At 41.8% G+C, this 26332-nt stretch overlaps 1 protein-coding gene across 1 annotated transcript in view; it reads right to left on the reverse strand.

The window, feature by feature from the left end:
• The window catches only part of SHISA4 (shisa family member 4), a 653245-nt gene that overhangs the window by 464858 nt on the left and 162055 nt on the right, over positions 1-26332 (reverse strand). The window lies entirely within an intron of this gene.

The following is a 26332-nucleotide window of genomic DNA, read 5'->3' on the forward strand; positions in this document are numbered from 1 at the left end:
TGCTCTGCAAATATATAGAAAACAGTATATACATTTTTTTATAATTTGCACATTCCTTACATCTGTGTTGAAACTGTTTTCCCACCCCCCCCCCCATTCTTGGTTGTAGTTTAAATTTGGTGGCTTTTGCAGTGCCCGCCCCACTGTAGATTTGATCTAAGACACTCCCCCAGGACATCTCTTTACCGCATTCTACCTAATAAACCATTTCTGCACTTGCTTTTAGTCCTTTTTAATTTAATTACATTTTTTCAAACTGTGTGTGGACTAATATTGCTACATATTCAAGTGTGCCAGTTTGCACTGCATGAGAATTGTATTTACTACTGCTTTTGCTACTTTTCTTAAAAAAAAAAAAAAAAATTCATCTGCTTTTACTGTACTTGTGTTTCTTCCTACTTTATTTTGCTTTTGCGTCATCTTAAAAGTTCTCAATTGTATTTATTACTGCTTGGTGTAACTCATTCTAAGCCTTTTAGTTTAAACACTTGGGCTTCAGACCAGTTGTTTTACATTGAGAGGGTTTGTGGTCTGCACTGTAGTGGCAGAACAGGTAGCTTACATCCCTCTAAGTTGGGAACTGCTGATTGAGGGCTCAGTGTCTGTTATTCTAAAAGTATATTAATTCTGGTTTAAGCACTTGGGCTTTCAGGCCAGTTATTTTATATTAAGAGGGTTCGTGGTCTGCACTCTTGTGGGAGGAGAGGCTGGACTCTGCCCTTCTGAGCTGGGAATTTCTGGTTGAAGGCTTATAGTGCATGCATATCTGAATTGCTTCTTACTGAAATTGGTACACCTTGTTTGCTGTAGCATAGACCAGATCTAGGCCTGCTGAATCTAGCTTTGTTTGTATAACTTGAGCACTAATCCAGGCATTATTTAAAGTATTCAGTTGCATTTATTACTGCTTGGTAGTAACTTGGTTAAAGTGTAGCTATCATTCTAAGTCTTTTGGATTAAGTACTTGGGCTTCAGACCAGTTGTTCTACATTAGGATGGTTTGTGGCATGCACTGTGGTGGCAGGACAGGTAGCTTTCATCCTTCTAAGTTGGGAACTGCTGATTGAGAGCTCAGTGTCTGTTATTCTTAAAGTGTATTAGTTCTGGTTTAAGCACTTGGGCTTCAGGCCAGTTATTTTACATTAAGAAGGTTCATGGTCTGCACTCTTGTGGGAGGAGAGGCTGGACTCTGCCCTTCTGAGCTGGGAATTTCTGGTTAAAGGTTTATAGTGCCTGAATATTTGAACTGTATCTTACTGAAATTGGTACACCTTGTTTGCTGTAGCATAGACTAGATCCAGGCCTGCTGAATCTAGCTTTGTTTGTATGCTTGTTATTTCCCTGGAATGCTAATTCCACCTAAAACACTGCTTCTCAGCGCTTCTGTGGATCCCTAGTGATATCTGCATTGCTTACTGTACTTATTTCCTTGCTTCGCTTGAAAGAAAGTTACTGTTTGTCATTTTTGCATTTAAGTTACCTGTAACACATTGCACTTGTTACCTGGCACTTGCTCACCAAAGCAATTATAAGTCAGCACTAAAAATTAAAAGCACTACAGCCTCACTCCCCATTGGCCCTTGTTTTCAATTATAAAGGAATTCCTAATATTATTCTAGCATGTCCAAAGGTCAGTTGTCAATCTCCTCTCCGGTCCAGCTGGTGAATATGGGATTCTTGAGGCAATGTTACAACTGCCTCATGTACACAGACAACCCTGTCCTCCTCCCAACAAATTCCAACACGTGTGAGAGATGCAACCATATAGCCAAACTGGAGGCTAAGCTCTCTCAACTCAGTACTGGCATAACCAGTCAGGAGGAGAAGGAAACCACACTCACTACAATTCCAGTCTCACATAGACCTACCATGACAGCAAACCAAACACATAATCACACAAAAACATACTTGGAGGCTCTAAATAAAGATCTGCCTAAGCAGCAGAGACCTCCAAAGCAGACACCCAAGCAACCGCTACCCCAAAACAAAACAAGTGCAACACATATCTCACAAAGCCAGTGTGCCGAACAGTCACAGCCTTTAAGGCTAAACAACACACCTGATACACTTGTAATAGGTGACTCTATCGTCAGGCACACTGACGTCCTGCTCACCAGGCTGAACAAGGAGAAGGTCACGGTGAGCAGCCTGTCTGGTGCTAGGATCCGCCACATAACATAAGCACTCAGGTCACTCCAAGGCAAGTACAAATATGACTCTGTCATTGTCCATGCTGGTGTGAATGACCTGAGACGTACCTCCCTGGACTACATGAAAAGAGACGTAGAGGAGCTCTCTGAGCATGTAGCCCAGGCTGGTATGACCCTGACCTTGAGTAGCATCTTACCCTCACCAAGAATGATGCCACAATATGAAGACAAGATGATCAATTTCAACAATTGGCTTGTATTGGTGTCATTCAAAGGGGATCCAATGCCTGTCAGCTTGGGATGATATACACGACAAGCCACGATGCTTTGCTAGGGATGGCTTGCACCTGTCACACCTGGGCTTTCGGATATTGGCAAAGGCTCTTGCTACCCCCATAGTGCCTTTTTTAGGCAAGGCTCAAAAGACAAACCCACCTCCATAGGTATCACAAGGGATAAGAAACTAAGAGTAATGCTACTCAATGCCAGAAGTCTAAACCTCAAGATGCACGCACTCAAAACTCTCCTTAGCATGGAGAACATCGAAATCTGTGCAGTAACAGAAACCTGGTTCAGGACTCCCGAGAGCACTCCAGCACTACCAGGTTATACCTCATACCATGCTTTTCGGCCCCAAAACTTGGACTGAACCACAAAAGGAGGGGGAGTATCGATATTCATCAAAGATACCCACACCTCCAGGTTGGTGGCAAAGCACGAAGCGTCAGAGACTATCCATGTGCAACTAACAGTGGGTAAAACTGCCTTCCAGTTTATAGCCTGCTACAGACAACTCTCCCAAACCCAGGAACCCCACTCAGCCTTCTTGAGAACACTGGAAAATATGAAGGTCTCTCCGAACACCATTATATTGGGCGACTTCAACTACCAAAACATAGTTTGGGAGCATTACTCTAGCTCCAACACCCTTGCCCAAAGCTTCCTAGAATTCATAAACTCAAATGCTATGGAACAACTTGTTACCACTCCCACAAGAGGGGAAAACATACTGGACCTGATCATCACCAACATGGGGACTCTATGCTCCAGACCAGAAGTGTATCCCTCACTGGTAAGATCAGACCATAAACTGATCTCACTGGATATTCACATCCCGACCCCACCCCCTACCCAGAAAACCACAGTGAAAAACTTCTCTAAAGCAAATTTCACACTCCTCAAAACCGAGGTGGAATCCTTCAAAGCCCCCGGGCCTGTGGAAAATACGGCCCAGACCGCAGAATCCTTTAAAAATGCATTCTATGAACACCTTCAGGAATGCATGGATCATGCAATCCCAAGTAAAACCAAGACCCAATTCTCCAAAGGCAGACGACCTGTCTGGTGGACCCCAGCCATAAACAAACTATACAATAGAAGGAGGAAGCTACTAAATGATAGAGCAAAATCCCAAAAAGGGAAGGCATCACTGATCAGTATTAGCAAAAAACTACGGGCACTCATAAAATTGTCTAAGGTCAGCTTCGAGAGAAAAATTGCACAGGACACTAAGGATAATCACAAGGCTTTCTTTAGTTATGTTAGGAACCTGTGTGGGAATTCCCAGATATGCTCAGAATTAGTCCAAAATGACAAAAAATACACCGAACCCACAGACATTGCCAACATCCTAGCTGACAGGTTCAGCGCAAACCCCTCCCCCCACCAAAAGGGCAAATATCTATCTCAGCAGAGTGCTGCCCCCCTGACATCTCATATGCTCAGGTGGGAGCCGCCCTCTCCAAAGCAGGAAACATTGCATCAATGGGACCAGACTGTGTCCCAGGCTGCGTCCTACATGAACTCCAAGAAGAGCTAAACCCAAACATAAAACTACTGGTCAATCTCAGCCTTACTACAGGATATGTACCCAAAGAGTGGCGTACAGCAACAGTGGTCCCTCTCCACAAAGGTGGTGCCTCAACAGACCCTGGAAACTATCGCCTCATAAGCCTGACTAGCTTGGTCTGCAAAGCTATGGAAAGGATCATCATGGATGTCATAAATAAAGATATTGGGGACATACAGACACTGGATCCTACCCAGTTCGGCTTTAAGGGCAGATCCTGCCTCTTAAACCTGGTTGACTTCTTTGAAACAGTCACCAAGGCCATTGACGAAGGGAAGGTGGTCCACACAGCCTATCGGGACCTCGCAAAAGCCTTCGATACAATACCTCACTCGGGCATTATAGATAAGCTCACCAGCTTAAATATAAACCCCTATGTCACTAGATGGGTTGCAAACTGGCTCAAGGACAGAACCCACATGGTTAGAATTGCTGGAGCCATGTCAGACTCCAAACCAGTTACAAGTGGCGTCCCACAAGGCTCAGTCCTGGGACCTCTCTTGTTTGGTATATATTTCTCGGAGGTACAGGCCAACACGGAAGGACTGTGGCTGACCAAGTTCGCAGATGACTGCAAACTGGGCGCCATAATCGACTCTCCAGTCGACACAAGCATCCTCCAAAAGGGCCTCATAGAAACAGACAACTGGTGCCAGAGCCATGGCCTCAAGCTAAACAACAAAAAGTGTATAGTCATCCCCTTTGGCAAAAACAAAGTGCCCACAAATTACCACATAGGTGGTAATCCATTAAGTACAGAAGAAGTAATTAGGGACCTGGGGACCCAAGTTGATAGCAATCTCTCATTTGACAACCACGTGGCCAAAGTGGTTAGAAAAACATTTTATATAGCCCACCTAATCATGAAGGGATTCGCATCTAGATTAGGGAGGTCATCGTGCCTCTTTACTCATCCCTCATCAGGCCCATAATAGAGTACAATGCCCCTTTTGGGATGTACCTTACCAAACACCTGCAGCAACTGGAAAGACCCCAAAAGTACCTCACCAAGAGGATCAAAGGGCTCAAACAGATGCCATATGCTGCCCGGTTAAAGAAACTCCAACTCTACTCAGTGGCATACCGCCTGCTCAGAGGTGACCTGTGCCTGACGTATAAGGCCATGTCCAACCTGGAATTAAGGGACATGCTGCACCTCAAAAAAATCCAAATCCCATCGAGCTACACGCTCGAGACTTGAACCTCAGCACTGAAATAAATAGGACATGCTGGAGGGACAGATTCATAACCCAGAGGCTCCCTTCACTCTGGAATAAAATCCCAGTCCAGGTTAGGCAGAGTCCCTCATTGATTCTCTTCAAGAGGAGTCTTGATGAGTGGATGGGAGATCATAGGTTTACCCCGGGTATCACTTCTGTGTCACTGTTAGACAGAGACACAGTATACTAACCTCGAAAAAGGGCATAGCAAAATTAATTTAAAATGGGTGGCGAAAGCCAAACATACTCTGGCTAGGCTTATAAATGCCCTAGGGCAGATAGCCTAGTATGAACCTATGAACATGTATTTACTCATTTCAGTATTGCTCATGGTCATCCTGAACATCTTCATCTTCCAACACGAGACACTGGTTCAAGTCCATCTACTCATTTGTGTTTTTTTTTTTTTTTGTGTGTTTCTCAAGCATTTTCATTTGGAACAGAAAAGGTTTCACTGTAAAGTCTGAGTTTTATTGTTAGAAAATTGAGGCGTAGAATCCCTTTCTATTTGCTGGATCTCTTTTTTTGTTAGATAAACTGCTTCTGTATCCAAAATTCTTTGATACCCCAAGTTTTAGTAAATAAAAAAAAAAAAATCTGAAGATAGCTGGATACAGCAGCTTGAATCTCACATCTGCTTCTCAACACTCCATGTTGTTATACATTTTTTTCTCTTCTGCCCAATGAACAGTGATTTTTTTTTTTGACAAACACTCTGCTGCTTCCAATTTAATACTTGTCTTCTCTTCCACACCTTTGTCAGGGTCAGCTTTTTCTGCTGGTATGTTAGCACCCAAGATCTTTCTTAGTAAAGATGCATTCTTATAGCCAGGTTTGGACTATGGACTTGTGTGCTTTTTCAGTTAACAAACCTTGCTGTGGAACACCAATCCAATTGCTTAATTGTGCTTTGATAAAGTTAATACAGTCTGTCCCTACCAATTTCTCACTTACAGCAGAAAATCTGTTTTTCTCTGTGCGATTTCTTCTAACTCTGATATTTTTGAAACCACTTTTTTTTTAATAAGAAAAATCTTTGCCTGTGTCATGCATGATCAATTTAATAATCTTGCAATTATACAAATGAAAACAAGCCATGCAGAGACCATCTCTGTTGCAGATATTATACATTACAAACCATGCTGTCACAACTGTAGCTGCAGACATTATTCATTACTTTCCATTCATTGTCGGTCAACCATTACATAGCTTGTTCAATTCCTGCTGCCTTTTAAACCTTGTTCTTTCTCTGTATGTATTGATCCCACACTTGGGGTCATGGGTTCATAAATTAGTACTAGGCTTACTGCTCTTCTGGACCATTTTTAGCCTAACCAATTACCCCATGTAAGAATCAAACCCTGTACTTTTGTGTCTGTAAGGTAAACACCTTGCCCATTAAACCCACCTCCCAACCCTGCCATTTTTTCCTATGTAATTTGCACCTGCCCTTTTCTGAAGGTCCCACTTCCAGTTTTATCTCTGTTACTATCTTTGTAACTTCTAGTAAAGTTGTAAACAGAACGTGAGGCACAGTGCGAGACCAAACCAATAACCAAAAACACACTGCGAGAGGAAAAACTGAAGCACCGGACAGCCGATAACAATACACAACTGAATTTTATTGCACAAATAATCCAAGTTAAACGTTTGACGAATCACCACGTTTTTCGTCCTTAAAACAGACTTCATCAGACAAACAATTGATATCACATATTTATATGCTGATGAACATTTGAATCACCCAATAATAATAAAAAAGAGAGAACATCTCCTCATAAATATGTATAAACTCAGAACTTGCAACTGGAACCCTTTAAAGACTCTTCCACTTAATGAAGCAGTATTATTCTTTAATTCTACTTTCCTTTCTATTCTAGACAATCATGCTCCCGAACGCACTATTAGAATGAAATCTAATACAGCCCCTTGGCTCTCAAATGAAACTAGAAAACTAATTCTCTCCAAAAATAAGATCTGGAACAAATGGAGGTCCCATAGAATCAGCTCTGATTTTCATCACTTTCGCCAACTTAGAAATCTTACCAAAAAAGCCATCCTCACTGATAAAAGAAAGTTCTACTGCAACCTACAAGAAACTAACCTAAATAAACCCAAACAATTCTCCAGGTACTGCTAAAACTCCCTCCCCACTAAATGCCAACCCTGACACCCCTCTTAAAACTGCAAATACTTTTAACTCATTCTTCTCTGATACTATTCAATCTCTCGCTAGACAATTAAATACTAATAACTTTTATCCTCCTAACAATCACTTAAACTCTAACTGTAGCTTCTCTTTACAACCCATCTCTACTTCTACCATCTTCAAACTACTTCTCAAACTCAAACCTTGTACTCCCTCTGCTGACAAGCTCCCTCCCCTATTCTTACAAAAAGCAGCCAAAGAAATTGCTTACCCAATTTCTTTACTCATAAATAGAACCATCCAAGAAGGAACCATCCCTCATATCTGGAAAATCTCTCATATTATCCCACTACATAAAGTCGGTAACTCTATTGACTATTCCAACTTCAGACCTATTGCTCTCCTCTCTCCATTAGCAAAAATTATGGAGAAATGTATACATCAGCAACTGGTACAGTACCTATCTCTTCACAATATTTTAGCTCACTGTCAGCATGGCTTTAGACCCCACCATAGTACTACCACTGCCCTCCTTTCCTTTGCAGATACCATTAACAGAAATCGCAACAAGAACCTACTCTCTTCTGCCCTATTCATTGACCTCTCTAAAGCTTTTGACATGGTCAACCACTCTTCTCTAATTAGCATTCTCAAATCCCTCTCATTTGACAGCCATGCCATCAACTGGTTTACATCATACCTCAGTAACAGACAACAAGCCGTTCTTTGGGAAAACCATATCTCCTCCTTACTTCCCATTGCAATTGGTGTCCCTCAAGGTTCTATCCTTGGTCCTCTCCTCTTCTCCCTCTATATTAATGATCTCCACTCTGTAATTCCTCAAGCTACCTGCATTCAATATGCAGATGACTCTACTATCATTTGTTCAGCATCCACCTCCTCTGATCTAACCACTCTAACTCAAACTACATTCAACACTGTAAAAACATGGTTTACTAGACGGTATCTACTTCTCAATGCCAAAAAAAAACAAACTTCTCCTCTTCACCCCCACCACTCGTACCTCTCCACTTAACTTCTCTATCTACTCAAATAACAAAACTATCATCTCTCCTGACTCCACAACAAAACTACTTGGTGTTACCATTGATAACAATCTCTCTTTTGACCAACACATCAACAACACCATCAAAACTGTTAACAGAAAAATTGGATCATTATACCGTATAAAACCATTTCTTACCCCATCAACTAGAGCTACTATAGCTCACTCCCATCTTATATCAACTCTCTTCTATGCCTCTCCTATCTTCACCAACCTTAAAAAAAACTAACCTTAACAAGCTAGCAACTTGCTATAATAACATTGCCCGCTTCACCACTGGTAACCCTTTTAGAACACATCACTGCCTCAATTTGAAACAGTTAGGCTGGCTAGAACTACAAAACTATCTTAATATTTCACAACTTACAATTGCCCACAAATTACTGTACCAACCTAGTAACACCCCTATACTTTCACAACTTCTACTCCATTATAACAATCTCACCTCTCTTCGTTCCTCCTGTAAACTTATGACCAAACCCATAAAGGCCCACAACTTAGCTGGTGACTCTCTTTTCACCAATACTGTAGGCAGAGTATGGAATTTGCTGCCTAAAGAGTTAACACTAATCTCATCCCTACCTCTCTTCAAACAACAAATCAAACTACATTTCCAAAACCACTGGCTCTGTTCTTGTAGTACTCCAGGCTAACTTCCCTCTCCTTACTCTCTCCTAACCTTTAACCCTTCATTTTGCCTGAAAACTAACGTCTACCCTGCTTCCCTTCCCTGCTGTCCTCTTATGCTCTGACCTACGTCTACTATCTCTCCCACCTCGTCTTGACTGTCTTTTTTCTTCTCCTCTCTTACTTATGATTCTGGCCTTGTGCCATTTCTTTTCTTTCCTTCAGACTCCTTCTACTTCTCTTCCCTTCAAGCTTTTACTGTAATCCTCATGGCTGTTGCCTTACTGCATAACCATTGTATTAGGTAAACTTGCTTTGAAATCGACAGAACATTGTGTATGAGTTTAAATTTTTGAGTTCCTTTAATGTATGCTGATTTTTGATTACTAGTTGATTTAAATGTATATTTTATGTGTAAGTCTTTATTAACAATTTGTCTATCTGTTTTGCTTATGTTAGGTGTGGAGCTTTTCTCCCCGGGCCTCTACTGAAAATGGACATATATCCAGCTAGACTAGCCCGGTCAACAAATGTAAAATAAAAAAAAATAAAATAAACATCTCTTGTTCCCTTTTCAAACCATTTGACAAAAACAATTTAAAATAAGCACCTATATGTATAAGTGCAAAATAAACAAAATTTGTAAAACCTAATATCACGAGATGTAAAATCATACAAATGTTTACATATATATATGTTTATTCACGTATAAAAACATTAAAAAAAAACTGAAGCAGAACTTTTGTTCTAATAGACCATGCTCCCACCCTGTGGTCAAATTGAAAATTGCAACGAATAATGCTATGAACTCTGCATATGCCGGAATGAATGAATGTAATGGTATTTTACGTAAATAGGCAACGAATCCTATAATTTAAAATAAATATGTTATATAAATAACTAATTAAACTCATCTTAAAATCGTTATAAAATATAAAAACCCATAAATACAAATATTCAAGTGCCAATAAATGTGTTTTAAATAGCAAATGATTTAATGAAATAAGGTAATTTGATAAAATATAAGTCTGAAATTAGTGAAAAACAGAAGAGCCTTGGTCAACATGATAAAACATTAAACGTGTGTGTGTGTGTGTGTGTGTGTGTGTGTGTGTGTATTGTCATTTAAACCCGGGAATCTGTTTGCCTCCAAAACAATCTGCCAGTACAACTCCCGGTATTCAGTACGAGTCTCCCATAAACCTCCCCTCTCATCTCTCTTAATTTCTTCAACAATGTAAAACTTATATTTTGCTAAGGGACAAATATTAATATACATATAGGTGCTTATTTTTAAATTGTTTTTGTCAAAAGGTTTGAAAAGGGAATGAGAGATGTTTATACATATTTGAGGAGACGTTCTCTCTTTTTTTTTTTTTTTATTATTATTGGGTGATTCAAATGTTCGCCAGCATATAAATATGTGATATCATTTAAGTGTTTTTGTCTGATGAAGTCTGTTTTAAGGACGAAAAACGTGGTGATTCGTCAAACGTTTAACTTGGATTATTTGTGCAATAAAATTCAGTTGTGTATTGTTATCGGCTGTCCGGTGCTTCAGTTTTTCCTCTCGCAGTGTGTTTTTGGTTTCTAGTAAAGTTGGTTAGACTTTGATTTACATTTTCTAGTAATTGTTTTTTGGCAGCTATCATAATTAGACTCAGCAAGGCCTTACTATGTCTAGGCAGTTTCAATTCTGTGTCATAGTTCAAAAAAATAATTTCCTTTGTTGCAACATTTTGCTCACCCAGCATTTCCAACAGAGCAGTCTGCAGGGAATTTTTAAAGTTTGCTAACTCATTACACTCCCAAAAAATGTTCCCAGTTACCTCTTTCTTCCCTGTCACACCTCTGACATTTGCTATCTACCTGGAAAAAAAATATTTTGGAGTCTCTTTGAGTTGCAAAAATACCTATGTAAACACTTTCAAACAAAGGTCTTAAATCTTCTAGACGTTATTGCCTATTTGGGAGATCTACATATATCCCCCATTGTTTCTTTGTGAATTGTTTATCCAATCTCTCTTGCCTCTCCAACCTCCTCTGATTTTTTTTTTTATGGTCATCACGCAATACGTTATATGCTGTACTAATTATTCTTTAACAGCAGCTTCTGTTATAGATTCTACTAAAACTCTACCAGTGCTGATCTTTTGTGTAGGTTCCGCCTGTTTCTTTCTCGTTGTCTATACTCTGCGTTTCCTGTCAAGGACTTGTATCGATCTCTAATCTGCAGTCCAAATAAGTCCTTGGTGTCTTCCCATTCTGTAACCTTTCCCCCTCTAGTTATTTGCTCCCAATGCCTTGGTTCCTTTGCCAGTTTTCTCCAATAAATTCCATCCCCCTCTTGCCTGTTGTCTGTATCCCTAGTTGTAGTTATCCTGTCACCAGTCTCCTTTCTCCATTTCTGTGATGGCTTGGTTCTTGGAATACATTCTGCTGTGTTATGAATATAGTAATCTGTATGATTATTCTCCTTAATCTCTGCGTCCAAAGTCGGTCCCCCCCCCCCCCCCCCCAGTTTCATCATCCTCTCTTTCCACTTTGAATTATAGCTTTCTGCTTGTGCTATGTATAGGAGCCTTAACTGTTTGTGTCTTTCGGCTTTTCCCGGTTAGGGGTCGCCACAGCGGAACTCTGGTCCGCTAATAATTGGCAGTAGATTTTTACGTGCTGGCTTGCCGGGCCTAATGCACAACCTTCAACGAAGGAACGCCCATCCACACATGTCGCCACACAGAAGATGCTCTAACTGAGAATCGAACGGGCAACGTCTAACTGTGAGGCGACAACGCTACCGCAGCACCACCACCGCAATTCTTGATCTGAAATACCCTTCAAATTGGGTAATCCCAATCTGCCTGCTCTATTGGAAGAAGAATCTTATCCCACTTGACTCTTGCTGTCTTCCCCCTCCCAGATAAAATCCCTCAGAGCTTTTTTTTGCTATCCACAACTTCTCTAGTCTTATCCACAGGCATAGTTTTAATAAACCAATGGGACTAAAGCAATTTAACTGCTTATATCTTTTTATTCATGTAACGGAGCTTCCATTTTCTCAGTTTTTGTGTTATTCGTTTTGTTCTCTTCCCACATATCATTAGCTGCCACACCAGAATAATTTTTAATGTATACTCCTAAGTGCTTCATTTTTATCATGTCCCTCTAAGTATGGATATTGCTGAACCAATTTGTATATGGGTACATAATTTACTGCTATTGTTTTTACTCCATTAATTTTGTATCCCCAGAATGATTTGCAATTGTTTCAGCATGTTCCATAGCACTGTAATGTCCCTTTCTGGTTTTGTCCAGTGTAAAATAATGTCTTCTGCAAATAGAGCCACCTTTTCTTGACTGCCGTACCAATTCTATTCTTGAATTTCTAAGTCTCTTATTTTCTTTGCCAGGGATTCTAAGTACATACAAATAACAAAAAGGAGAGCGGGCACCCCTGCCTGTTTCCTGTGTTCAAGCAGAAATGATTAGAGGACCCCACTCGCTTTAATTTTCACCTCCAGTGCCTCATATCTCCTTATAATTTTATCAGGGAATACAAATGCTTCCATTGCTGTGGTCATAAAGCCCAGCGTACTCTGTCAAGTGCTTTCTCTGCATCAAGACCCACCAACAGTAGTGGTGTGGTCTTGCATTCTGCTTCCATCTGGATTATCAGTGTTCTGTTAATGTTGTCAAATGTTAGCCTCCCTTCAACAAAACTATGTTGATCCATATCTGTCTATTTTGGCATCACGTTTGCCATTCTTTTAGCCATTATAGGTGTTCTTTCCAAGTCTGTCTCTTGAAGCACAGCTATTTGCACTCTTTTTAATATAGTTCACTAATATTTCTTTTTGTATTTGTCTGAGAGACCATTAACGTTTAAAAACTTTATAAAAAGTGTCATGTTTTTGAGAGGTGGTTATTCCCACCTTATGCGTATAACAGTTTTTTGTTAAATGTCTAATTTCAGCTTTTGTGTTGCATGCATGTACTGTTTGGCAAGTTAATCTTCTATACAGTTTATCTCCATTTGAGCCTGTCACATCTTACAAAACTGTTTTATTGATAACTTTGAAATAAAAATACACACAACCATAGTAGTCCCCCCAAAAACATATTCATTTAATAATAATTTACACAACTATATGTACATATTCAAATATTGAAGTTTGACCCTCCTAATTAGAACAAATGTTCCAAACTGGCAGCCGCACACAGTCTCGAGCTAACCTAAAAGGAGGGTTATCCATGCGAAGACACATGGTATAGCTAGTCGTTCTGTTAAGTGGTATCTGGTTTTGTCTTATCTTTGTAGCGCTCTCAGTTGGGAAAACACTTAAATGCCTTCAGAAAGCATTTTCTCCAAGCTATTTCTTCTTGTCAGATTATCTGCTTGAGACATGAGAACCAGACCCAGAACTGTTCACTAGAACAAGACATGTAATAGTCCAGTATTCTTTTTCATTTACTTGCTTTCTCTTAACTTGTTACCAGATTAATCTAATAGCCTTAACCCAGTCATTCCCCTGTTCAAGAATGAGAAAAAACACTAATTTTTTTCATGCTCCTCTTAACCATTTTTTTTACTTTGCAGTGCCTTCGTTTCTTAACTTAAACGGAGAAAGGGAGAAGGGAAAGAAAAGGAAAAAAACATGAGCACCTATTTACATTAGTATCCCCATTACACTTAAAAATAACAGTCTTACTGTATAACATGCAAAGAGAATGCACCATTTAAACAGTATTAAACAAATTTGTTTTACTTTCTCTCTTCCCCTCTCCTATTTTTCTGAGCATTAATGAGCTGAAGTAGGGCATATGCTTTAGTCCCTTACAAGTTTAACAAAGTCCAACGAAGTCCAATATTTCCAGATTTTCTTCTGTCATGTTTCACAAATATAATTATTGCTTTATAATCCCACATTTGCCATTTTCCAAGTTGATTTTTATTCTCCAAATGTTAATGACCTGAAGTAGGGCATATATTTGTGCCCCCTATAAGTTTAACCAAGTCCAAGAAAGTCCAATATTTCCAGATTTTCTTGTTGTGCTTTTCTTTTAATCTACTTCTCCCAGACCCTATCTCTGCTTCATTTCCCACCTCCTCTCAATTTTTCAGTCAACTGTTGTGCCTCCCCCCAAACATTTTCCATTGAAAACCTGGAAAAGGTTTTGCTGGCACAATCTCTCTGTGGTCTCTACCAGAAGGTCTAGCAGCAGAATCTCCCTTTTCACAGCTCACTTCCTGTTGAACAAACTTTTGAATTTTTTCCTTAGCATGTACTTAATCAAAAAATGATTTTTCTCCTCCAGGGAAAAATATTTTGAAGATAGCTGGGTACAACAGTTTGTATCTTACGCCGCCTTCTTGAATTCCCTGAACAAGATAAATTTATTCCTCTTCTGCCTAGTGTACAATCAAGTCATTTTCCACAAACACATTGCTATTTCCCACTTTTAGTATTTTGTCCTTCTGCCACAGTTTTGTCAGAATTAACTTCTGCTAAGATTGCATCTTTACTATTAAAGGTCTAAGTCGTCACGTCAGAGCCAGGTTTGGTGATTTGCCCTTTCAATCAACTGTTAGTGTTGTGGAATACCAGTCCACTTGCTTGTTTGTGCTTTCATAAAATGAATAGGCTGTTACTTCCAGCTTCTTGGGTACAGCAGAAAATCTCCGTTTTTTCCTTGCATGCTGAGTCCTCTAATTCTATTTGTTTGAAACATATTTTCTTATGCTGAGAGTGTTTTGGAGGTGAAAAGAGTGTCGGATAGAGTGATGTTTATGAAGCTGGAAATAATTGGTGTAATGATGAATGTTAGTGTGTATGCTCCACAAGTTGGGTGTGCAATGGATGAGAGAGAAAAATTTTGGAGTGAATTGGATGAAGTGGTGATGACTGTACCCAAGGGTGAGAGAGTAGTGCTTGGAGCAGATTTCAATGGGCATGTTGGTGAAGGGAACAGAGGGGATGAAGAAGTGATGGGTAGGTATGGTGTTAAACAAAGAAATGCAGAAGGTCAGATGGTAGTGGATTTTGCGAAAAGAATGGACATGGCTATGGTGAATACGTATTTTAACAAGAGGGAGGAGCATAGGGTGACATACAAGAGTGGAGGAAGATGCACACAGGTGAACTATATCTTATGTAGGAGGGCCAGTTTGAAGGAGATTGGAGACTGTAAAGTGGTGACCGGAGAAAGTGTAGTCGGGCAGCATAGGATAGTGGTTTGTAGGATGACATTGGTTATCAAGAAGAGGAGGAGGAGTGTTAGGGCAGCACCAAGGATCAAGTGGTGGAAATTGAAAAAGGGTAATTGTGAGGTGGAGTTCAGGGATGAGTTGAGGCATGCACTGGGTGGCAGTGAAGAGTTACCAAATAGCTGGGTAACTACAGCAGAGCTAGTAAGGGAGACTGCTAGAAAGGAGCTTGGTATCACATCTGGACAGAGGAAGGACGACAAGGAGACATGGTGGTGGAATGAGGAAGTACAGGAGAGTATATAGAGAAAGAGGTTGGCAAAGAAGTGGGATTGTCAGAGAGATGAGGAAAGTAGACAGGAGTATAAGGAGATGAGGTGCATGGCAAAGAGAGAGGTGGCGAATGCTAAGAATAAGGCATATGAAGAGTTGTATGAAAGGTTGGACACTAAGGAGGGAGAAAAGGACCTGTACCGATTGGCTAGACAGAGGGACCGAGCTAGGAAAGATGTGCAGCAGGTAAAGGTGATAAAGGATAATGAGGGAAACATACAAGCGAGGAGAGTGTGTTGAGGAGATGGAAAGAGTACTTTGAGGGGTTGATGATTGAAGAGAATGAGAGGGAGAGAAGGTTGGTTGATGTAGGGATAGTAAGTCATGAAGTACAATGGATTAGCAAGGAGGAAGTAAGGATAGCTATTTAGAGAATGAAGAATGGAAAGGCTGTTGGGCCAGATGACATACCTGTGGAAGCATGGAGGTGTTTAGGTGAAATGGCAGTGGAGTTTTTAACCAGATTGTTTAATGAAATCTTGGAAAGTGAGAGGATGCCTGAGGAATGGAGAAAAGTGTTTTGGTACCGATTTTTAAGAATAAGGGTGATGTGCAGAGCTGTAGTAACTACAGAGGGATAAAATTGATCAATCAGAGCATGAAGTTATGGGAAAGAGTAGTGGAAGCAAGGTTAAGAAGGGATGTGATGATTAGTGATCAGCAGTATGGTTTCATGCCAGGATAGAGCACTACAGATGCGATCTTTGCTCTGAGTGTGAAGTACAGAGAATGTCGGAAGGAGTTGCATTGTGTTTTTGTAGACTTAGAGAAAGCATATGACAGGGTGCCTAGAGAGGAGTTGTGGTATCGTATGAGGAAGTCAAGAGTGTCAGAAAAGTATGTAAGAGTGGTACAGGATATGTACGAGGGTAGTGTGACAGTGGTGAGGTCCGCGGTGGGAGTAACGGATGTGTTTAAGGTGGAGGTGGGGTTACATCAAGGATCAGCTCTGAGCCCTTTCTTATTTGCAATGGTGATGGACAGGTTGACAGACGAAATCAGACAGGAGTCCCCGTGTACTATGATGTTTGCAGATGACATTGTGATCTGTAGTGAGAGTAGGGAACAAGTGGAGGAGACCCTGGAGAGATGGAGATATGCTCTAGAGAGAAGAGGAATGAAGGTCAGCAGGACTAAGACAGAGAATATATGTGTGTGAATGAGAGGGGGGATAGAGGAATGGTGAGGATGCAAGAAGTAGAGGTGGTGAAGGTGGATGAGTTTAAATACTTTGGGTCAGTAGTTCAGAGTAATGGTGAGTGTGGAAGAGAGGTGAAGAAGAGAGTACAGGCAGGATGGAGTGGGTGGAGAAGTGTCAGGAGTGATTTGTGACAGACTAGTACCTGTAAGAGTGAAAGGGAAGGTCTACAAGAGGGTAGTGAGACCAGCTATGTTATATGGGTTGGAGACAGTGGCATTGACAAAAAGGCAGGAGTTTGAGCTGGATGTGGCAGAATTAAAGATGTTAAGATTTGCACTGGGTGTGACGAGGGTGGACAGGATTAGGAATAAGTATATTAGAGGGTCAGCCCAGGTTGGAAGGTTTGGAGACAAAGCCAGAGAGGCAAGATTACGTTGGTATGGACATGTGCTGAGGAGGGATGCTGAGTATATTGGGAAAAAGATGCTAAGGATGAAGCTACCAGGTAACAGGAAAAGAGGAAGGCCCAAGATAAGGTTTATGGATGTGGTGAGAGAGGACATGCAGGTGGTTGGTGTGACAGAGCAAGATGCAGAGGGCAGGAAGAAATGGAAACAGGTGATCTGCTGTGGTGACCCCTAACGGGAACAGCCGAAAGAAGATTGAGTGTCATATTCAGCCAGACTTTTCATTTTGACTTCTAAGTTTTGCAGTTTTATCATCTTATCTGAACATCTGTTTAAAGTTTCTTTTATTTTTTCCCAAACCTTTATAGTTTTGAGTTGGTAGACCATCAGAGTTTCATTTATTTTAGCTAGGTCTGTGTACAGTTGCTTTGTACGTTTCCTGTAGGTTACTGGAAGTCATGCCTGGTGCTTGCACTGCTTTTTTCTCAATAGCTACAGTACTTTTCCCACTCAGTGTTTTTTGTCACCTTTTGGAGCTAATTTTCCTTCAGATCCTCTTTCTTTCTTCCTGGCATCCAGGCACTGCACTTAACTAGCTAGTTACTGAAATGTATCCAGAAGTCTAGGTCCACTGGCTTTATCTGCCAAGTTTCTGTTTTCACATTGAATAACAGCTTAATTCTAGCTCTCCCAATGTGCAGCTGTCCTGGAAGTGTTTTTAAACTGCTCTTATTGAGAAGCCTTATACCCAGACAGAGTTTTCTTCATTTCAATCTCTGTGTTTTTGGAGTTCATCTGAATAGTTGAAGCTTTTTTCTCATTTTACAGTCTTTTGTTATTTGAGTTGATTTATTCCTTTAGTGTTTTATTTTAATCACCTTCGAGTACGTTTGATTTATGATGTTCTTCATCCCACATTGCTGCAGTCCTAACACTTGGGTAGTCCGCGGTCCCAGTCGGCCCGAATACCAAAGTATAAGGCTGACGTCGGTCAGGGCGCATTAGTCTGACGTCAGGACGTCAGGGTACAAATGCGCATGACCGACGTCATATCCTCAGTCTTTTTTGCCGCATGGTCCGATGCAGAAGCAGTTTTGCAAGTGCAGGTTGGCGTTCTGAGATTTTCCGAAGTCGGGAGTTTCAGACCGAATCCAAGTTGGCTAAGTACCCTGTTGGGGAATATTTTGGTTTTTTCTTGCCTCAGTATTTTACCGGATGTCAGAAAAAGTGAATAACTGTATTTCATGTGGGAAACAGATACCTCATAGGGATTACCATACCTTGTGTATACCTTGCTTAGGGCCTGAGCACGACGTTGTTGGCTGTCGCTCTTGTGCTAGATTTAACAAACGCACGATAAAGAGAAGATTAGATTGTGCCAGGTTAGTGTTTGGGAAGCGGTGTAATTATAAAATGCCGTCGGATGCTCCGACGCCCGCTTCGTCAAAAAAGCGCAAGGACAAAACAGCAAAGCCTAGGCTGGAAGAACCGTCCGTACCGGACGTCGGTTCTTTAGAGGGCTCGGTGGAGCCAGAGGTTCAGCCAGAAATTTCTTTGGAATCCCAGGGAGAGACTTTATTACTACAAGATGTGACCTCTCAGGAGGTAGGCCAGGCGGAAGGAGCTTCTCAGGTAGCTGTTCTTCCCTCCCTTCCTAAGGTGGTTAGGCCCTCCCCTGCTGTTTCCAAGGCTTCTCCCAGGAGCAGGCCAGGTTTTGTTTCAGGTGTTACCCCTAGTTCTTCAGGGTCTGTACCTAAGAAGCATATGCTTAAGATGGCAGAAGATTTGATTACAATGATTAGAGGTTCTATGCCCCCTCCTGATAAGAGGCCTAGGGTGGAACCTGAGCTTGGGAGTTTTGAGCAGTGTTCGGATGCTTCTGAGTCTTGACTGAAGACTTGCAGGAGTATTCCCCTTACTCTGATTCTGATGTGGATGATTCCACTCCTTCTGCTTCTCCTCCTGAGGATTTTTCATTTTCAGAGACTCTTCATTCCATGAGGGAGCATTTTAAATGGGAAGGTCAGGATTTCTCTGATTCCAGGAAAAGGCTTAGGGAATTTTTGTTTCTACCCCAGCATAGGCCTTTAGCTATACCTCCTGTTCTAGATGTGGTGGAGGATGTTTTGCAGAGGCTTCTCTGAACCCTGATTCTTTGCCTCCTGCTCCAGTTAAACCGGATAGATATTATAGGGTGCCTGAAGCTCATAAGTATCTTTTAAGAGTCCTAGGGCAGACCCAGAAACTGTTTCACAGGGGCCTAAAGGTGTTAAGGCTTCTGTTGTTAAAAATCCTGTTCCTCCGGATAAAGAGGCAAGGGCTTTGGATAGATGGGGAAAGAAAGTGTATACTTCTTCCACTTTGGCCATGAGAGCTTTGAATTGCCAGTTTCACATGTTGAAATATCAAAATTATCTCCTTTCACAATTAAAGTCTAAGGTAGATGCTTTGGCGGAAGGTATTGAGTGTAAAGAGTTGCAGGATTTAGTTCATGTTTCTGAACAGGTGGGTAAGCATTCTTTGCAATGTGGTTTTGATGCTGTGCAGGCCTCTTCGAGGGTGGCTGCCACTGGTTCGGTTCTTCGCAGGCACGCCTGGCTGAGGGATCAGAATTTAGCTGAGCATGTGCAGACAAGGATTTTAGATGCTCCTTTACAATCTGATGTGTTGTTTGGTTCGCCTGTGGAAGCAGTTCTAAAGAAAATGGAAGACAAGGCTAAGTCTATGCAGACTGTTAAAGATTTTTGCAGGTTCAGCCTCCGAAGTTTAGTAGAAATTGGCCTACCAAGGGGTGGACATATCCTGCTTATGATTCCCAGTCTAGGGGTAGGTCTAGGCGTGGTAGGGGCAGAGCTCACGGTTCTTTTAGGCCTAGAACAGGGTGTTCACCTGCTCTGTCTTCTGGTGAGGGCTGTCGTCAGTCCTTTCGTAAACAGACCCAATGACCTGCCTTTTCAGCTGCCAGAATCTTCTCGTCTGGCAGCACCTTTGGGAGGAAGGTTGGCACTCTTCAAAGAAAACTGGAGTTTAATTACCCAAGACAGATGGGTATTGGATATCATTCACCACGGTTACAGGTTTTATTTCCATACCTTGCCTCCTTTCAAAGGCATGCCAGACATTCCTCCTCAACAAAGGAAAGAGGCTCACAGGCAAATTTCTCTGTTGCTCCAAATAGGGGCCATTCAGCCGGTTCCTGTGCCAGAAAGGGGCCTAGGATTTTATTCTCGCCTGTTCCTAGTACCAAAAAAGGGGAACACGTGGAGACCAATTTTGGATCTGTCTATCCTCAACACTTATCTGGACATTCCCAAGTTCAAAATGTTGACGTTACAACAGCTTTTACCTCTGCTGGGCAAAGATCACTGGATGGTAACTTTGGATCTCAAGGAAGCTTACCTTCATGTTCCTATCAGACTAATTTGCAGGAAGTATCTGCGTTTTCGAGCTGGGAATTCTCATTATCAGTTCTCTGCATTGCCCTTTGGCTTATCTACTGCGCCCAGAGTATTCACAAAGGTTCTGGCTCCAGTGATAGCTTTCTTCAGGCTAAAAGGAATACAAATCTATCCTTATTTGGACGACTGCCTGCTTCTGGCTCAAGGAAAGGATGTGCTTCTTCAGCATTTGGAATATGTGATAGCAGTGCTAAGATGCCTAGGGTATTCTGTGAACGAAATAAAGTCCAGTCTAGTACCCTCTCAAGACATGTGCTTTCTGGGTGTGAGACTGAATACAGCATCCCAGATGACCTTTTTAACCCCGGACAAACAAAAGAATCTTTCTCTTTACTTCCATCAACTATCTCATCAGTCCGGGCTGACTGCAAGGACAGTCCTTCATGCCTTAGGGTTCATGGCATCTTGTATTCTGGTACTTCCCAATGCCAAACTGCATATGAGGAAGCTACAATGGTATCTCAAAAATGTATGGACACAGCACTGCCAGGATTTGGACACTGTCATTCAAATAATACCTTGCATTCAAAAGGAATTTTTGTGGTGGGCTCAGGAATGTCACCTAAACAAGGGACTCTCTGTGACCCGCCAGAGGCGAGTCAGATTCTAACGACAGATGCCTCAGACACAGCTTGGGGAGCTCATCTGAATGGAAAGTGGATACAAGACAAGTGGCCTGCCAGACTGCAGCATCTACATATCAACATGAAGGAGATGTTAGCAGTCCAGTTTGCATTACTGGCTTTCAAGGATTTACTTCTTCCAGGGCAGGTGTTGATTCTAACAGACAACACAACTGTCATGTGGTACATCAACAAACAAGGGGAACACATTCTTATCCTCTATGCAGGCAAGCAATGATTTTGTGGGAGACTGCGTTAAGCTTGCAACTGAATCTTCAAGCAAGGTTTCTGCCAGGAGCACAGAACTCCTTAGCAGATGTGTTAAGCAGGCAAATCATGGGTCCCCACGAGTGGAAACTGGATCTTCATGTATTTCAGACATTGACAGTGTCCTGGGGAACTCCAGACATAGATCTGTTCGCTTCTCCACTAAACCACCAGCTGCCAAAGTTTTGCACGAAAAGGTTTCATCACACAGCCTGGAAAGTGGATGCTCTTTCTTTCAGTTGGAAAAATCTTCATGTGTATGCCTTTCCACCTCTGCCTCTCCTCCCAAAGGTACTCCTAAAGGTCAGACAGGACAAGCCAAGGATGATTCTAATAGCTCCAGATTGGCCTCGGCAGCACTGGTACCCATTGCTGAGGAGTCTGGTAAGGAAGCCTCCATGGCCCTTACCTTTGATTCCACACCTATTGTCTCAGAAGGACGGGCATCTACTCAATGTCAAGCTTCACTCTCTTCATCTAACAGCCTGGCATATTCTGTTTTGAACCATAGCAGGTCTCAGCTTCCTCAACAAGTTTTGAATGTGATTATGGAAGCCAGAAGACCTAGTACAAGGAAAGTGTACGCAGGAAAATGGAAGAGATTTTTATTTTGGTGTGCAGCAAAGGATTTGGATGTTTCTGAGCCAAATTTGAGTGTGGCTCTTCAATATCTTACTGAGTTATTGGACAAAGGTTTGTCTTTCTCTTCCATTAAGATTCATGCTGCAGCAATTTCAGCTCACTATGATTGTGACCCACCATTGTTTTCTCATCCTTTGTTTAAGCAATTTCTTAGAGGGGCAAAGAATATAAGACCTCCACGTAGAGCTCCTACTCCTGCTTGGGACCTCAATTTTGTGTTGGAGAAACTTACTCTACAACCTTTTGAGCCTGCGGCTACTGCTGAATTGAAATACTTGTCATGGAAGACTGCTTTTTTGTTGGCCATTACTTCTGCAAGAAGGGTTTCTGAATTACAGGCCCTTATGGCGGTTGAGCCTTTTTGATTTTCCATAAGGATAGGGTATCATTACGCACTAATCCTTCCTTTATGCCTAAGGTGGTCTCTAGTGTGGCTTTAAACCAAACTATTCATTTGCCCACTTTTTATGCAGATCCCCAAAATAAGGGGAAAAGATTTTGCACACTTTAGATGTACACAGGCAGTTGCGTTATTATTTAAGCAGGACTAAGGATTTTAGGCAGTCTCAGCAGTTGTTTGTTTCTTTTGCTTTGAGTTCTCAGGGCAAGCCTGTGTCAAAACAAACTATTTCTAAGTGGATTGGGTTTTGCATTGCATTTTGTTATTCCCATCATGGCAAGGAGATTCCAGCTGGGATCAGGCCTCATTCCACTAGGGCTACTGCCACTTCAACAGCATTTCTAAGGGGTGGCAACTAAGGATATTTTGGAGGCAGCTACTTGGAGTTCAGTGCATACTTTCTCTAAGCATTACCACCTTCCTCTCTACTCTAAATCTAGGGCTGGTTTTGCCACGGCTATTTTGCAGGGCATGTTGACAGCTCCAGCTTCTTTATGATTTGCCAGCCTCCCTTACCTCTGCTTTGGGATTCTACCCAAGTGTTAGGACTGCAGCAATGTGGGATGAAGAACATAGTACAGTTTTGTACCTACCATAAATGTAGATGTTCGAAGATCCACATTGCTGCAGTCCAATTTACCCTCCCTCCTTCCCCTCTGTGTTTAGGGGTGGTTGTGTGGGTGGGGTTGTACTTTGTAAATTGTATATATTGTATATATATTTGGTACAGGAGTGTTTGGTGTTTTTTGGTTTTGGCCTTATCTTTTTAGGGTCTTCTGACATCTGGGGCAAGAAAAGACTGAGGATATGACGTCGGTCATGCGCATTTGTACCCTGACGTCCTGACGCCAGACTAATGCGCCCTGACCGACGTCAGCCTTATACTTTGGTATTCGGGCCGACTGGGACAGCGGACTACCCAAGTGTTAGGACTGCAGCAATGTGGATCTTCGAACATCTACATTTATGGTAGGTACAAAACTGTACTTTTTTCCTCTGTATTACTGGAAGCCCTCTCTTGTACAAAAGCATAAGCTTGAACTGCTTTTTGCTAAACAGCTGCAGGTTTCTTTACAGCCAGTGTTTTCGCTTCTCTTCTGGTTGACTTTTTTCAGATTTTCTAAATTGCTTATTTGCTGGCATCCAGGCAGTGTATTCACTAGCCAGTAACTGAATTTTGCCCAAAATGACAGTTTCAGTTGCTCCCTAGTCAGTTTCTGTTTTCACACTGGGTGAGCTGAAATATTTATCAGTGTGTAGCCATTTTGGATGTCCCTCTAGCCTGCCTTATTGAGGCAGTAATGCTGTGAAGTTTTGGTGCCCTAACCACTGCTTTTATGCAGGTCCACGAGCCCCCACAGTTGGGGAGTGTGAAGGTTTGAAAAGTGGCTGGTGGCCATATCTTTGGCAGGGTATAACTCAAACAGCGTAGGCTAGGCTACTGCAACAGTGATTTAATAAAACATCTAGTGCTAAGTTTACTTGCACACCTGTACTTTCCTTCACACATTCCAAGCTTTATCCCCTTACTAAAGGTGATCCAGAGAAATTACTGTGGAGAGACTCTATGTTCCTGCATGCACTGTGCTCTCCTAGACAGCATTGGTTCTCTGACTTTAAGCAGCCAACATGGGAGAAGCCAATTGTTCTGGCCAGCAGATGGCCCATTTAACCCAGGGGAAAGGGTGCTATAATTCATCCAGAGCTAGCCTGGCAATCTGAATGGTATAACCTTACCAACCTATGGGCACTTTTTTTTTCTGAAGACATGTAACATAATTGACTGCACACTAAGCAATCTTATCTGGACAAGTTGAAAAGCTTCTACCTATGCTATTAAGAGACTGTGATCCTACAGGCGATGTCCCAGTGATTTAGTGGTTGTCAGTTTTTCTATTCAGGCTTAGCTTGCATGTCCACAATATTCCACCTATCTACTATTGCAGCACTCTTATCCCATGACCCCTCCCCAACTCCAGGAGAGCAGTAAAGCAATTCACGGGGATTCTACATCTCAGACCACCAAAACAAAAGTGCAGTTGTATCACCCTGGGACTTGAACTTTGTTGGAAAATCTGAATGCACTTCCCATTGACCCAGCAGCCTCAATCCAATTAAATTGCCTGTCATGGAAAGCAGTTTTTCTGATGACATTGGCTTCTCTGGACCTCATGCGTTCAATAGTAAAGATCTTTTTGTGGTATTCAACAAAAACAGCACTTTGCATCCCAGCCATTCCTTTATGCCCAAGGTGGTAATTGAGGTAACCCTAAACCAGGATATAGAACTTCCCCATAAGCCACAAAACAAATCTGAAAAAATGTTGACTTCTTGGATGTACCTAGGCGCCTTGGATATTACCTGGACAGAGAGACTTGAAGGAGGACTAACCAGCTCTTTGTGAAAGAGTAAAGGGACTTCCCATTTCCAAACACACTATATTCAAATGTTTTTTTTCACTACATTTTCTCCCACAAGTGCCTATGAAAATAGCAGGAGGGGTAAGGTACCTCTCTGTGGGGCACAACGTCTAGCATAGTCATCCTGAAGGGAGTTTCAACTGAAGATCTTCTAGAAGCTAATTCATGTTTTGCCCACCCTTCCTGTAGAAACAAACTAGATCTTGTATTTAGTACTAGAACAGGATTTGTTTAATTGATCTTAAAGACCTCTTGCTTGCTTCTTGCACAGGTGTACTAACACTCCCAAGGGGGAGTCTTTGGGACTTTTCCTGAAATAAACTAACGGGAGTGACTTACACGAAGAGCATATTACATTTGTTTTAATTCACTCAACATAATTTTAAATGTTCCAGTATAGTCAGTGCTGCAGTGTGATTTCCTTACTTCCATCACTTCTTGGCAGCCTTAAAGCTACGTGGTTGGGGTGGTTACCCTCTCTACCCTCCCTTTCCCCTTCTGTGTTCAGATAACCGTGCCTCTCTTCTCCTTTGTTCAGAATGCGCAGGAGGATAATCATTTCATGTTGCAGCTGCAAGAGGCTATCCCTCTCTGGCTTACAGTACAGCCTTACCTGTACTCGAGTATACTAACAAGTGAAAGCATGAAAGAACAGAAGTTGGCCAGCAGTATGTCCACTTTTACTCCAAGACACAGAGACTTATAAAGTGGAGTTGACACTTGATTGGATTAGAGGAGTAAGGGTTAGGCTCTAAAACTGTGTCTGGCTGTCACTCAGCCTTTTGCATAGGTTCCTGAAGTTATGCTGCAGCAGTGACTGCACATCAAAATTATGGTATGTCGATAATGTAATTGTACTTTACAAGTGGTTTCCCTCAAATTTAGATGTTCATCGTGTTTCACTGCTGCAGTCATTACAATTAGGTTATCCTGCTGGCAGGCTACCCGCAGTCAGCCCGAGTTCCAAAGTCTGGGTCTGGCGTCAGTTGCTGTCGCCTCCTCCCTGACGTCAGTGTGCCAGGGGTATAAAAGATGCAGCTGATGCCATTTTCTTCAGTCTTTCTTGCCGCGCGGTGCCCGAAGCAAAAGCAGTTCGCAAGTGCCGGTTGGCCGACTCCTGAGATTTTCAAATTCGAATTTCAGATCCAAAGTCTTCATTAAAGCTAAGTACCCCTTTGGGGAAACTTTTTTCTTGCTCCAGACCAATGTCAGAAAAAGTTAATAATTGTATTTCTTGTGGGAAGCAAATACCTCATAAGGATTTTCATTCTTACTGTATTCCTTGCCTAGGCCCTGACCACAAAGTTGCTAGTTGTCGGTTTTGTGCTAGATTTAACCAATGCACTATTAAGCGTCAGTACAATTTTGCATTTAA

This window comes from Protopterus annectens, chromosome 7.part0 (assembly GCF_019279795.1).
Source record: "Protopterus annectens isolate FY-2018-M chromosome 7.part0, PAN1.0, whole genome shotgun sequence".
In the NCBI taxonomy this organism is placed as follows: domain Eukaryota; kingdom Metazoa; phylum Chordata; order Ceratodontiformes; family Protopteridae; genus Protopterus; species Protopterus annectens.